A 12,500-nucleotide genomic window follows, 5' to 3' on the forward strand; every position below is an offset into this window, starting at 1 on the left:
CCTTATTCACATGACGGCCATTGGCGGCTAAAACGAGGCTACAGGGTACACAAACCATAGGATTGTTATGTTCTATGCATTCACCTGTAGGTGGCATTAATTATATAGTAAGTGTACCCTGTAGCCTCGTTTTGGTTTAAACAATGGCCGCCGTGTGAATAAGGCGAATACTCCCTTTACTTTGCTGTTTGCATCTTTTTGTACATTCAAAACCAATAGGTCGCGACCACAAAAGGGGTGCTATCTCTATAGGTATATATGAACAACGTATGACTTATGGCCTGAAAAAAGTTCAGTCAAACGATTTTTTTTCACTTTAATCCCTGGGTAGGATTACCTCATGCAGCTACAGATGATCAGACAGCAGTACCAGAATGAGATTCGAGAGTTCAGGAGGAGAGCAGCAGCAGGGAAGGTGATACACACACACACACACACACACACACACACACACACACACACACACACACACATATATACAAACACACACACACACACATATATACACACACACACACACACACACACACACACACACACACATATATACACACACACACACACATATATACACACACACACACACACACACACACATATATACACACACACACACACACACACACACATATATACACACACACACACACACACACACACACACACATATATATACACACACACATATATGTATGAGGGGCCCTTTAGGACATTATTCAGAATTACCTCTCACACACTGTACTGAAACCTCTCACACGCACGAGTGAAACGCTCTCATATACACAACTGAAACGCTTTCATATACACATGTGAAACCTCTCACACACACATGTGAAACCTCTCATACACACATGTGAAACCTCTCATACACACATGTGAAACCTCTCATACACACATGTGAAACCTCTCACACACACATGTGAAACCTCTCATACACACATGTGAAACCTCTCATACACACATGTGAAACCTCTCATACACACATGTGAAACCTCTCACACACACATGTGAAACCTCTCATACACACATGTGAAACCTCTCATACACACATGTGAAACCTCTCATACACACATGTGAAACCTCTCATACACACATGTGAAACCTCTCACACACTATACTGAAACCTCTCACACACTAATATGAAAATTTTCATATTTTCATGATTTCATATGTGTGTGTGAGAGGATTTCATATGTGTGTGTGTGAGCATTTCATATGTGTGTGTGAGAGCGTTTCATATGTGTGTGTGAGAGCGTTTCATATGTGTGTGTGAGAGCAATCTCATATGTGTGTGTGTGAGCATTTCATATGTGTATGTGAGAGCGTTTCATATGTGTGTGTGAGAGCAATCTCATATGTGTGTGTGTGAGCATTTCATATGTGTGTGTGAGAGCGTTTCATATGTGTGTGTGAGAGCAATCTCACTTGAACAGGAAGGTGTTGTCGTCAAACAGAAAGAGCGTCATTGCGCGCATCCAATAGGAAGTTGAGCACATTTCGTGGGAAAGGGTCTACTGTGTCGCTATCATTGAATGGCTGACCATGTCAAATCAAACTTCAAGCAACAACCTTACTGAAGCAGCTGCCTTATTAAGCACTATATTGTCTTCAACAGACACTGTAAGAAGTGTAACAAGACCTCTTACAACTCAACAAGCAGTTCATAGACTTCGGAGGCATTCTGAAAGTGGGTGGGACATTTCAGCGGGGGGTATGGGGCTCCTCCGCCAGAAACATTTTTTTGGACTATATGCAATTTCCTGAATTCTGGTACATTTTAATAGGTTATTTAGATACTTCTATAACAAAATAAAGCTATTAACTCAATGACTAATTCGGAACCAGCTTTATTAACCTCATGATATAGTTAACCATGCAGTTGCAATATCTGTTAAATTAAGGTCATTTGCTTTGAATGCAACCCCGGATTGGCTATCGGGAGCCTCGGGAACTTCCCGGTGGCCGATACATTTTTGTGCCTGAATGTCGTGAGCTTAAATATATTGTTTCTGAAGTTCATTTGCTGCGCCCTCGCGGCACTTCAGCAGCCTACATGTAGAACGGTCGCAGCCCCTTACTCGCAGTTTCCCCAAATATGAACAAAGTACCACTCACAAAAACTGTTCGGAAGTCGCAACTATATTTAGTCTATATTTGCAGCAATTAAGCGGAGTTTATGAGCGGTCCCTCCTCCAGTGGTACGGTCCTAACGAACGCCAGGGTGACACAGTTACAGTAATTGAGAGTTAAAAAAAATCGTTATTCTTCCACCGTCCAGTCCAGCAGCTGTCAACATACAACAGAAAACAGGCTATTAACTTTTTTAATCTAGGCGGCATTCCACCCAGTCCACCCAGAGTCAGAGGCCTACCCTCTGTGATATGAATGAATGTTCTGCCTTCATATATATATAAAAACAAAATACCACGTTACTGAATTTTGTCCCGACTCCCGAGTAAAATATTTACCTTTTTTTTTTGTAATGCCTTACATTAGCCTACCACGTTACAAATTAGGCCCATTAGGCCTACATTATGCCTACATTATGCCACTTTTATAACGCGTTACTCCCAACACTGTATAGGCACAACAAAACACTAAGAGGGGAATTATGCATGCATAATTTAAAAATAACTCAATAGGCTACTTGGCTACGTAATAAGGTTTCCATTACAGCACCGCGGACGTTCAATGAACGCATGAAAGCGGATGGTTTGTTTAAAAATCCCGACAGTCTTTCAACTACATGGAATGTAATAGTGATCATCAAATACCTCCCCAGATTTCATTGCCATCAGTCCCAACATTTAACAATATAATCAAACCGTCCAAAAGTAAATTAAATATCAAACTAAACCGAAAATGTCATGCTTTTGAAGGCCTAGTATGCCGCTCCAAGAAACGCATGTCTCAAAATAAAACTCGGATAAGAAATAAAGGGCTGTCTCTAATACAATCCTGCCCCTAAAGGCCTGTACCTTGTCTTATGACCCCGGTCATAATTTGAGGATGTACAGTATCTAAGTAGACAAACTGGCTTCAGATATCAAACAGAGTGAATACAAGATTGTGCAGTCTTAGTTGTGGTTAGTGACGTGATGCTGTTAATGGGGAGTTTTACATAGCCTAGGTTCTCACACACTGAAAATATTCTATAGGTTATTATTTATTTGGCATACCTATAAGGCTTTTTTCCTTATCAAAAGTGAGGGGGACGACTGATCTCTTCAACACTGCGGGGGATTTGCCTCTTTTACATTACATTACATTACATTACATTACTCTTGTCGCTGTGTGTGTGACAGAAGCCGGAGCTGCGCGATTATCCGCACCCTGCTATGAAACACGGTGTTTTTCCGCATGGAGAAACGGAGGGACACGGAGAACAAGGTTAATATAAATATGTCCGTGTCCATGTCCCTCCGTTTCTCCATGCGGAAAAGCACCGTGTTTCATAGCGCGGTGCGGATAATCGCGGAGCTCTGGCTAGTGCTTCCATGGTCCGGGGGCGGGCAGGGAACAGGGAGGAAAGGGCTGCGTCCACCGTTGGAGTAGAAACTGCTTGTTGAGTTGTTACAGGTCTTGTTACACTTCTTATAGTGTCTGCTGAAGACAATATAGTGCTTAATAAGGCAGCTGCTTCAGTAAGGCTGTTGCTTGAAGTTTGATTTCACATGGTCAGCCATTCAATGATAGCGACACAGTAGACCCTTTCCCACGAAATGTGCTCAACTTCCTATTGGATGCGCGCAATGACACTCTTCCTGTTTGACGACAACACCTTCCGTTTCAAGTGAGATTGCTCTCACACACACATATGAAACGCTCTCACACACACATATGAAACGCTCTCACACACACATGTGAAATGCTCACACACACACATATGAGATTGCTCTCACACACACATATGAAACGCTCTCACACACACATATGAAATGCTCACACCCACACATATGAAATCCTCTCACACACACATGAAATAATGAAAATATGAAAATTTCATATTAATGTGTGAGAGGTTTCAGTATAGTGTGTGAGAGGTTTCACATGTGTGTATGAAAGCATTTCAGTTGTGTATATGAGAGCGTTTCACTCGTGCGTGTGAGAGGTTTCAGTATAGTGTGCGAGAGGTTTCAGTATAGTGTGTGAGAGGTTTCAGATGTGTGTATGAGAGGTTTCACATGTGTGTATGAGAGGTTTCACATGTGTGTGTGAGAGGTTTGACATGTGTGTATGAAAGCGTTTCAGTTGTGTATATGAGAGCGTTTCACTCGTGCGTGTGAGAGGTTTCAGTATAGTGTGTGAGAGGTTTCAGTATAGTGTGTGAGAGGTTTCAATATAGTGTGTGAGAGGTAATTCTGAATAATGTCCTAAACGGCCCCTCATATAGATACACACACACACACACACACACACATATGGTATAAAATTCTCGCCAAAAGTTTTCTGTACCTGTACCAAAGTTTTGTGCTTGTAAGAATATTTTGTGCTCGTAAAAAATATTTGTGTACATGTAAAAATAATTTGTATCTGTAAAAATATTTTGTGCATGCAAAAATCACAGTAAAATTGTCAGAGTTGTTTTCAACTCTAATAGAGTCGATTCTGACTCTGTCATAGAGACCCATTGGTCCCACCCCACAGAGAGTAAATTTGACTCTTCTCCTAGAGCACATTTTTCAGAGTTAAATTTACTCTATAGAGAGTCGAAAAATCACCAAGATAAACTCCACAGGGAGTAAAGAAAAATCTACTCTATAAGCCAACAACTCTTTCCAGAGTCATCTTAACTCTTAATGGGGTAATCTTAGTTTATCTCTTTTCAGAGTTTATTCCCAGCTACTCTTGCTAGAGTCACCATTTTGCTTGTCTTTATCAAGCTCTACAAAATCTGAAGGACATACAGACAAATTATTGAAAATATATTTATTGCAAAATATTAAGTTAATGTATCAATATACAATATAAAAAGTTTCATTTTTTTTTTTCTTTTGTAAATGCATGTACAACACATTTGGCATCAAATGGAACAAAGCCACTAGAACATAATATCAAGTTGTTGTTAGTGATACATTAGCTTACATACCAATTTTACTCACTCTACAGCCTGTACTGAAACATTCTAGCATCACCGACATGTTTAAGTCTACACATTCTAACAGTGAAGCTACACCAGGCGCGTAACTGAAGCGTTACGTTCGCATAGCGTCTGCTGCAACAATTAGCTGCCACTATAATCAATGGAGGTAGCTACACCAGACGTGATAGCGGCGCGTACGTTTGAAAAAAATAGACCATTCATTTAAAATGAATTTTACGCGTCGCGAACGGAACGCTTCAGTTACGCGCCTGGTGTAGCTCATACCTAAGGCATGATCCAATGGATGGGGCCTAGAAGAGATTTTCAAGATGACTTAAAGTATGATTCATTTCCTCAACACTTTGCTTATCACTCAAAAAACTGAATAGTTTCCTTAACCTGTATCTCATGTACAGCAGAATGCATAACAGGAACCACTGTATCAAAATCTACCGCCAAATCATTACTTCTGTGTTCACTACAGTTATTTTCCAAAACATGAACATTATTAACGCTATACTCATGTAACATTTCCAAATGTTTTCTAAAAGCCAGAAAATGTCCCTGAAACACCCAGTCTCACCACACTTTAACCTGAGTGTTCTACCGGGACACAGCCCATGTGGTGATTCTGCTACCTGGATCCTTTTTTGCAGTTCGATGCTGGAGGAAGAAAGACCTTTACTCTGTTTAATAGTCTTCTCTTTGAACATAGTTGACCACCTCTCAAGAAGGTTCGCTGAAATCTCACCAAACAGTAACACAGTCTTGCTCAATCTGATCCATTACATCCACGAATCGAGAGAATGTTGCAAGCATATGAGGTGATTGAGGGTCATGGACCATTTTTTCTGACGATAATCAAACGTTCACCTTCAGCCGCACAACTTCATCAGAAGAATGCTTCATTAGAGATACCGCCTCTCTCAGCTGTTCTTCATTCAGGACTGGCTCGGGCACATCTTCAGAAGCTGGTCCTCCATTATGTTCATTGTGTGCTGGACTTTGTGGTTCCTGAGGCTTTCCTCTGAATTGTTTTAATGCGTCAGGCCAGGTACCCTGATCCGCTGGCTGGATCATAGAAATGTTCCTATAAAACAGTGTAAAGTAGGGTGAGTTCCAGCATTAAGGGGAAATCCAGCGATTTTCCAAATAGATCTCCATTTATTGGGTCACCGAGTATGTAAAACGAAAACAATCGGTTTTACATAGCTCGAGTTGCTAAAGCCAGCAGCTAAAGCGACAGTGCAGCTACAGCGCTACACTCTGGGGTCATGAAAATTAGGGCTCAGGAACATGCCCCTAGAGTGTAGCGCAGTAGCTTCCTTGCTGCATTTCGAGCTAAGTGAATCCGATTGTTTTTTTGTTTTGTTTTTTCCCCCCTGTACCGACAGTTCTCGGTGACCTTGAGAAATGGAGATCAATGTGAAATTCAGTGCACTGTAAACAATGTATTTGATCTTAAACAGATTCATTACAATTTGTATGCAGAAATACTTATGAAATGGTTTCATTTCAAGTTCAATCATTTAAAAGAGACAAATAATACTGTTCATCTGGTGGTTGAGATGCTGGGATTTAAAGTCAAAAGTCAAGCACAGCATGACAAATCCACACACTCACATCTGTGCAAAATTATCTTTTTATATAGCTTTCGGTCATGGGCCTTTTTCAGGATTCCTAAAGAGGGTCTATGACCGAAATCTAGCCACTTGCTTTGCAGTCATATTTCAGTAATTCTGACCAAAAGGCACTACACGTATTAGAGAGGCCACCATGCCCACATCGTTTGGTCTACAAGCACATGGCTGGTATCATTGGAAAGCTGAGACCATGTAGATTTTTTTGAAACAGTCAGGATAACCCTGTGAAGTTCTCAGAAAGAGCCACAGAGGCTGGAATAAAGTTTTTTTCGCACCAACAAGCGCTTCTTTTGTGCATTGAGATACACGCGCATGGTCAAAGTCAATGACGACATCCCATACGTCGTTTAAAAGCTCTGGTCATTGGCTACAAGAATATGTCCATAATTTCGTTCTTACTTGTAAGAGGCCCACGTGGCTGCCATTCCAAGCTTGCATGTCCAATAGAAAGGTGTAGCTGACCAAGCTTGTCTCTGCCTCGTCTTTGCTTCGTTTCTCGTGATTGGTAGATCCTACAGACACGTGACATGGCTCTTTGTGTTCGTGAGACTCAGGGGAGCGTGGGGAATACGCATAAGTAGGGAGTTCGAAGCCGAATGGTATTCAAAATCACCGATATTCACCGGAAAATCTTTGAAAGTGTTTTATTTCTATTCTATAAACGTTTTGAATATGGAAGCTTACACACTCACAGTTCAACATTGGACTATAACAACACATATAATCTTGTTCTATGGATTCTTACGGACATTTCAAGACCAGGTTAGCCATATGAATATATTGTTATGGGTGTACACAAGGATTAGAAGGCAATGATGCAGGGGGGGTGTGTGTGTTTTTTTGAGGGGGGCATATCAGCATAAATTACTTACTGTAGCTCACACCACACAGTTTGACATGGAATGGTGGATACCTTTGGAATCCTGAGTCCCGTAGCTTTTTATTGATGTATGGGATGTCAATATTACATGAAGTAATGAGCCTACCCATTGATTTAATACACCCCACCACCCCCCTCCTCCCCCCAAATGGCGCGACGGCGTTCCACTGCGAGTTAACTGGCTAGAATAGAAAGATCATTTTGCACAGATCTGAGTGTGTGGAATTTTTTTGAAGAAAAAAGAATACCTCAGTGTGGGTTTCAGTTTAGGTTACCTTTGTGTTAATGGGCAGCATAAAGATTTTACCAATATTTAACAAGGGAAAAAATGCCACTTACTTCCTCTACCCCATCATCTCCCTTGGGCTTATTTGGAAACAAGGCAGTGGTGTCATCCGAATCACATAATGCATCTACTACAAAGCAGAGGACAGAATAAATCAGTTATATAGTCATGTCCAGTACCTGTGACGGCTGTATGTCATGTAGTCTTTGATGGCTGAGATTTTTAAACACTAAATAGGCTCAAAGACGGACATAATCAACATCCACAAACCCCACAGAGTGGAATTCCATCAAAACAATGTGTTGCAACCGCTGTTGATATATTCACAAAACTTGTACCAAGTTTTAACTACATTCCATATTACAACTCACCATCATCTTCTGCAGGCTTCAGCTTTAATACACCACATTTTGGATCCTTCACCACATCTTCAGACACATAGTTGTCAATCTTCTGTACCAAACTCATCATACATTTTAGCCCAGCTTGGTGTTTGGCTTAAATATCAAATTTCATGAACACTAAAATAAAAATTAACAGAACATTACAAAAAAACTGACAATAGACTTAAACAATGCAACAATTGAATAAATCAGTACCTTGGTTAAATAAATCCTCTAGAGTGGCATCAGTTTCCACCATTTTAATGTATCTGGTCTGCCTGGTATTTAACTTTCACCAACATCCTGAGAAAACATAAAAGGCCAAATTCATGCTTATGGATGCCTGTTTTACGTGAAACAAGCTTTTTGGTAGAGCATGAACTTTAAGCTAATTTGCCCTATTAATGACTGTTAATGTTAAGTAGCTAACAACAGTAACTGTTACCTCATTAAGCTAACCATAGCCTTTATTTGATATCTGATTTGCATTATGCTAAGCTGCCAATGAGAGCTACGTTGGCTGATAGGCTAGCTGCTAACCAAGTCAATGTTGACCATTAAAGACGATTATACTGGTATCATATTTGGTTGAGTAAATATTAACATGATAAAAAAAAACTTATAGCATTGTACAATACGGGAGCACGAATTGACATGTACCTCATGTTACACAGAGGTAACGTTAACGTTCATGTTAACTTTCAACCTTCGTTAGCAGTTAACTTAACGTTAACGTTAGCCCCTGAAGGTCAACACATTTCAGAATGATATCTTGACCATACATTTACGTTAAGTTACACTCCTCTTTCGCGTCACCGCTTATCGTTTATCATTTTCGAGGCATACTACGGAACATGTGAAATAAATCTCTAGTAAGTGTATTTTAGATGAACATCTACTCACCTTCAACTGCACTTCAGAGAGATTCTTCTAACCAGGCTCCGTCGCGTCGCTGCATTCTCTCAAATGGAAGGAAGTGGGTGATAGGCTACTAACGTTCGTCTCTGACCTGAGATGCCAGAGGGCACGTTCCGCCAGTTAGTAATTTGTCTGAGCCCTTACACACTTGCATGTAACAAACATACAATACTTATAATTATTAGTATTATTATAATGTTTGTTCGCTTTGACTATTCTTTGTGAACAGCTATAGGCTTGATAACAGAGACTCCGTTTATAGATAGCTTAGCAGTATTTGCCTATTTTACTGTAGCACATGCTAGCCTACAAACTTGCAAGTAATTTTTTAGTAGCCTAGTCCAGAAAAAAATCTTAAAGCTACCGAATGACTTTGGAATAAACCAGAAGAAAACACTTGATTTTTTATGAATAATATCCAAATAATAATTAGGCAAACATCTCCCAAGAAATTTCTAAAATGGCGTCCAAATGAGAAAATGAGGTGGATGATTAACTCTTGTGATTTTAACTCTGTTTTTTAACTAATATGCTAGAGTACATTTTACTCCAACTGTAGTAAATGTAACTCTATTAGAGTCAATAACAGTCTACTCTGTCATTTTAACTCTTAGGATTTTACTGTGTACATCTTCAAATCCGTTTTGTCACTGTGTAGAAATTTTTTTTGTGAATTTGCGAACGATTTTTGCACGCACGGATTTTCCATTTGCAAGTGCGCATCTGTTTTCTACAGACATGAAACAGATCTACGGGTACGAAACGAATTTACAAGTACAAAACTTTATTACAAATTTTCCCAAAACAGCCAATCACAGCACTGCTTACTGAACGGACAGTCAGCCGATCAGCTCGCTTCTTTAATTCTGAAACGTTGGACATACCGCTCTGGGTACATCCATGTAAACACTACAGTCAGAAGAGGTGAAACAAGTATTGGCTGGGCTAAGCTAACGTCAAAGATACTGCTTTTATCAACTGTCTCTGCTAACGTTACGTGAAAGCACCGCACATATAACATGGGAAATACAAAGGGAGGAATGACTAGTCGGAAAACACTAACACAATAACTATACAGAACAATTATATAATTAATAATAATACTAATGATCCGAATTTTATTAGTTCTAGTTAATGATATTAGATTCATAGTAGGGAAGGAATAGAGTTAAGTTGAGCTGTTTGCTTGTTAGCTAAGTTAGCTCTTCTTTTTTAAGTGTTTCACCTCTTCTGACTGTAGTGTTTACATGGATGTACCCAGAGCGGTATTTTCTATGTCCAGCGTTTCAGAATTAAAGAAGCGAGCTGATCGGCTGACTGGCCGTTCAGTAAGCAGTGCTGTGATTGGCTGTTCTGGGAAAATTTGTAAAAAAGTTTTGTACTTGTACATTCGTTTCGTACCCGTAGATCTGTTTCATGTCTGTAGAAAACAGATGCGCACTTGCGAATGGAAAATCCGTGCGTGCAAATATCGTTCGCAAATTCACAAAAACAAATTCTACACAGTGAGAAAACGGGTTTGAAGATGTACAAACCATTTTTACATGCACAAAATATTTTTACAGATACAAATTATTTTTACATGTACACAAATCATTTTTACGAGCACAAAATATTCTTAGAAGCACAAAACTTTGGTACAGGTACAGAAAACTTTTGGCGAGAATTTTATACCATACACACACACACACACACACATTATTAGGGTTGTATATCGTTTGGGTTTTATCCGATACCGGTGCTAAATCGATACTTTTTAAAAGGTGCCGGTGCCGAAATGGTGCCTGAACCGGTACTTTGTTTTTAAAATGTTTTAAATTAAAATGGTCTAAAGCATGAATTGCTTTTTTTTATTGATAAGACAAATTTGAACATGCAATTGAACTGTTATATTCAATTTACTATCAATATCATTGCTCCTACGAATAATACATTTAAATCTTAAAACAGCTTGCCATGCATGCACACACAATGGTAAGCTCTGCTTTCAAGTTTACCCAGCGTAGGCGGTTTGCCATAATGTAAGCTAATCTAACAGGGACTCTACTTTCCAGTTAATTCAGTGTGTTCCCAAATGCTTCAAGAAATTTCATGTCTTAACCCATAACACGCAGTAGTTTTGAACATGTTTAGAGACTACATGTCGGTGTTGAAGTGTTTACATTCCCAGCGCTAGCCTAGTAGGCATTTTAACAGCAACTATGGCTATGCGCTAACACCAGTCTGCTGAGTTTAATTAGCAATAACGTACGGAGATGGTTTCGTAGCCTCTTTGACAGCTCAGTGACATCAGGTATGTAACCTACATATTTATGTTTTACCAGCGAACTTTTAACATGATCTTCATATTCATTGTGATGCTATATGGGCCTCATGCACATGGATATCATGCCATTATGTTGTTTAGAACCGACCGTGATAAAGTTTTCACCTTAACTTTGCTGATAACATTTCAAATAAATGCCAGTTAGCGCATTAGCAAGGATATTGTGTAACATATAGCCTACTGTTGATGTTGTTTCATAGCCTTTTGCTTGTGTGTAGTTAGGCCCACTGCTAGATTTTGAAAGGAGTTCGTGATATCGCTTTAAAGTAAGCTACTTGGGCTCCCGCAAGCTGTCAAACACTGTCCACTCGCCTATGTGGTGCACCCCTCTGGTTTATACATCCAGTGTTTATCATATTGTAGCGTCGGCGCATAAAGACTGTGTTAGCGTTCTCCACCGAAAGGCATGCTGGGACTCGAGGGTGAACAATCGGGGGGTTTATGTCTGTATTTCTCCTTAGTTATAAGTGTAAAGTTAGCGTCTTTAGTGTGACATGTTTCCCTTTTAGTTCTCCCTCGTGTGTGATCCTTTTAGTGTGGGGGGCTGCGACCTCCCCTGTATGTGTAGTGTGTGTGTCTTCTTGACCTGCCCTGTGTGCATTGTGATCTGGGTCTGTGTCCCTGCCCTCGTTCGTGAGCCAATAAAGCTTGCCATTGAACAACGTTGGTGTCGTGTGCATTAAACGTTACATTGGTGTCAGAAGCGACTTTCGAACATGGATGCCTCCAACGCTGGACTGAGTGGCGGAGCTGCCCCTGCCCCGGGAGTCTACGTGAGGGCAGGCGACCTGACCCCGGGGTGGGGGCCGATCGAGCTCCCGCCAGCCCTTTTAAGGGCTCCGAAGGCTCGCACGAAGGCTCGGCGACGAAGGGAGAGGAGAAGGGGCGCCATCATCAAGGCCTGGCTCCGCGCGGCAGACGAAGCGCCGGGAGAGCTCTGTTCGGAGGAGGAGGGCCGTCGACTCGAGCCGCGTGAGGAGG

At 40.6% G+C, this 12,500-nt stretch overlaps 2 long non-coding RNA genes across 2 annotated transcripts in view; one reads left to right on the top strand and one right to left on the bottom strand.

Annotated features, from left to right (window-relative positions):
• The window catches only part of LOC143099526 (uncharacterized), a 25,617-nt gene that overhangs the window by 2,786 nt on the left and 10,331 nt on the right, over positions 1 to 12,500 (top strand). The window contains exon 2 of the long non-coding RNA XR_012981634.1: positions 332 to 415. This is a non-coding gene — a long non-coding RNA (uncharacterized LOC143099526). The remainder of the gene's footprint in view (positions 1 to 331; positions 416 to 12,500) is intronic.
• LOC143100005 (uncharacterized) lies at positions 5,179 to 9,292 on the bottom strand. Its single transcript, XR_012981791.1, has 5 exons — positions 9,179 to 9,292; positions 8,492 to 8,578; positions 8,264 to 8,413; positions 7,946 to 8,022; positions 5,179 to 6,173 (listed from the first exon to the last, which is right to left on the bottom strand). It is a non-coding gene; the product is annotated as an uncharacterized LOC143100005 (long non-coding RNA).

The sequence above is a fragment of the Alosa pseudoharengus genome, unplaced genomic scaffold, assembly GCF_046254945.1.
Source record: "Alosa pseudoharengus isolate Yale_2024_CS ecotype anadromous, Long Island Sound unplaced genomic scaffold, YU_APseudo_1.1 YU_APseudo_1.1_scf_3, whole genome shotgun sequence".
In the NCBI taxonomy this organism is placed as follows: Eukaryota; Metazoa; Chordata; class Actinopteri; order Clupeiformes; family Clupeidae; genus Alosa; species Alosa pseudoharengus.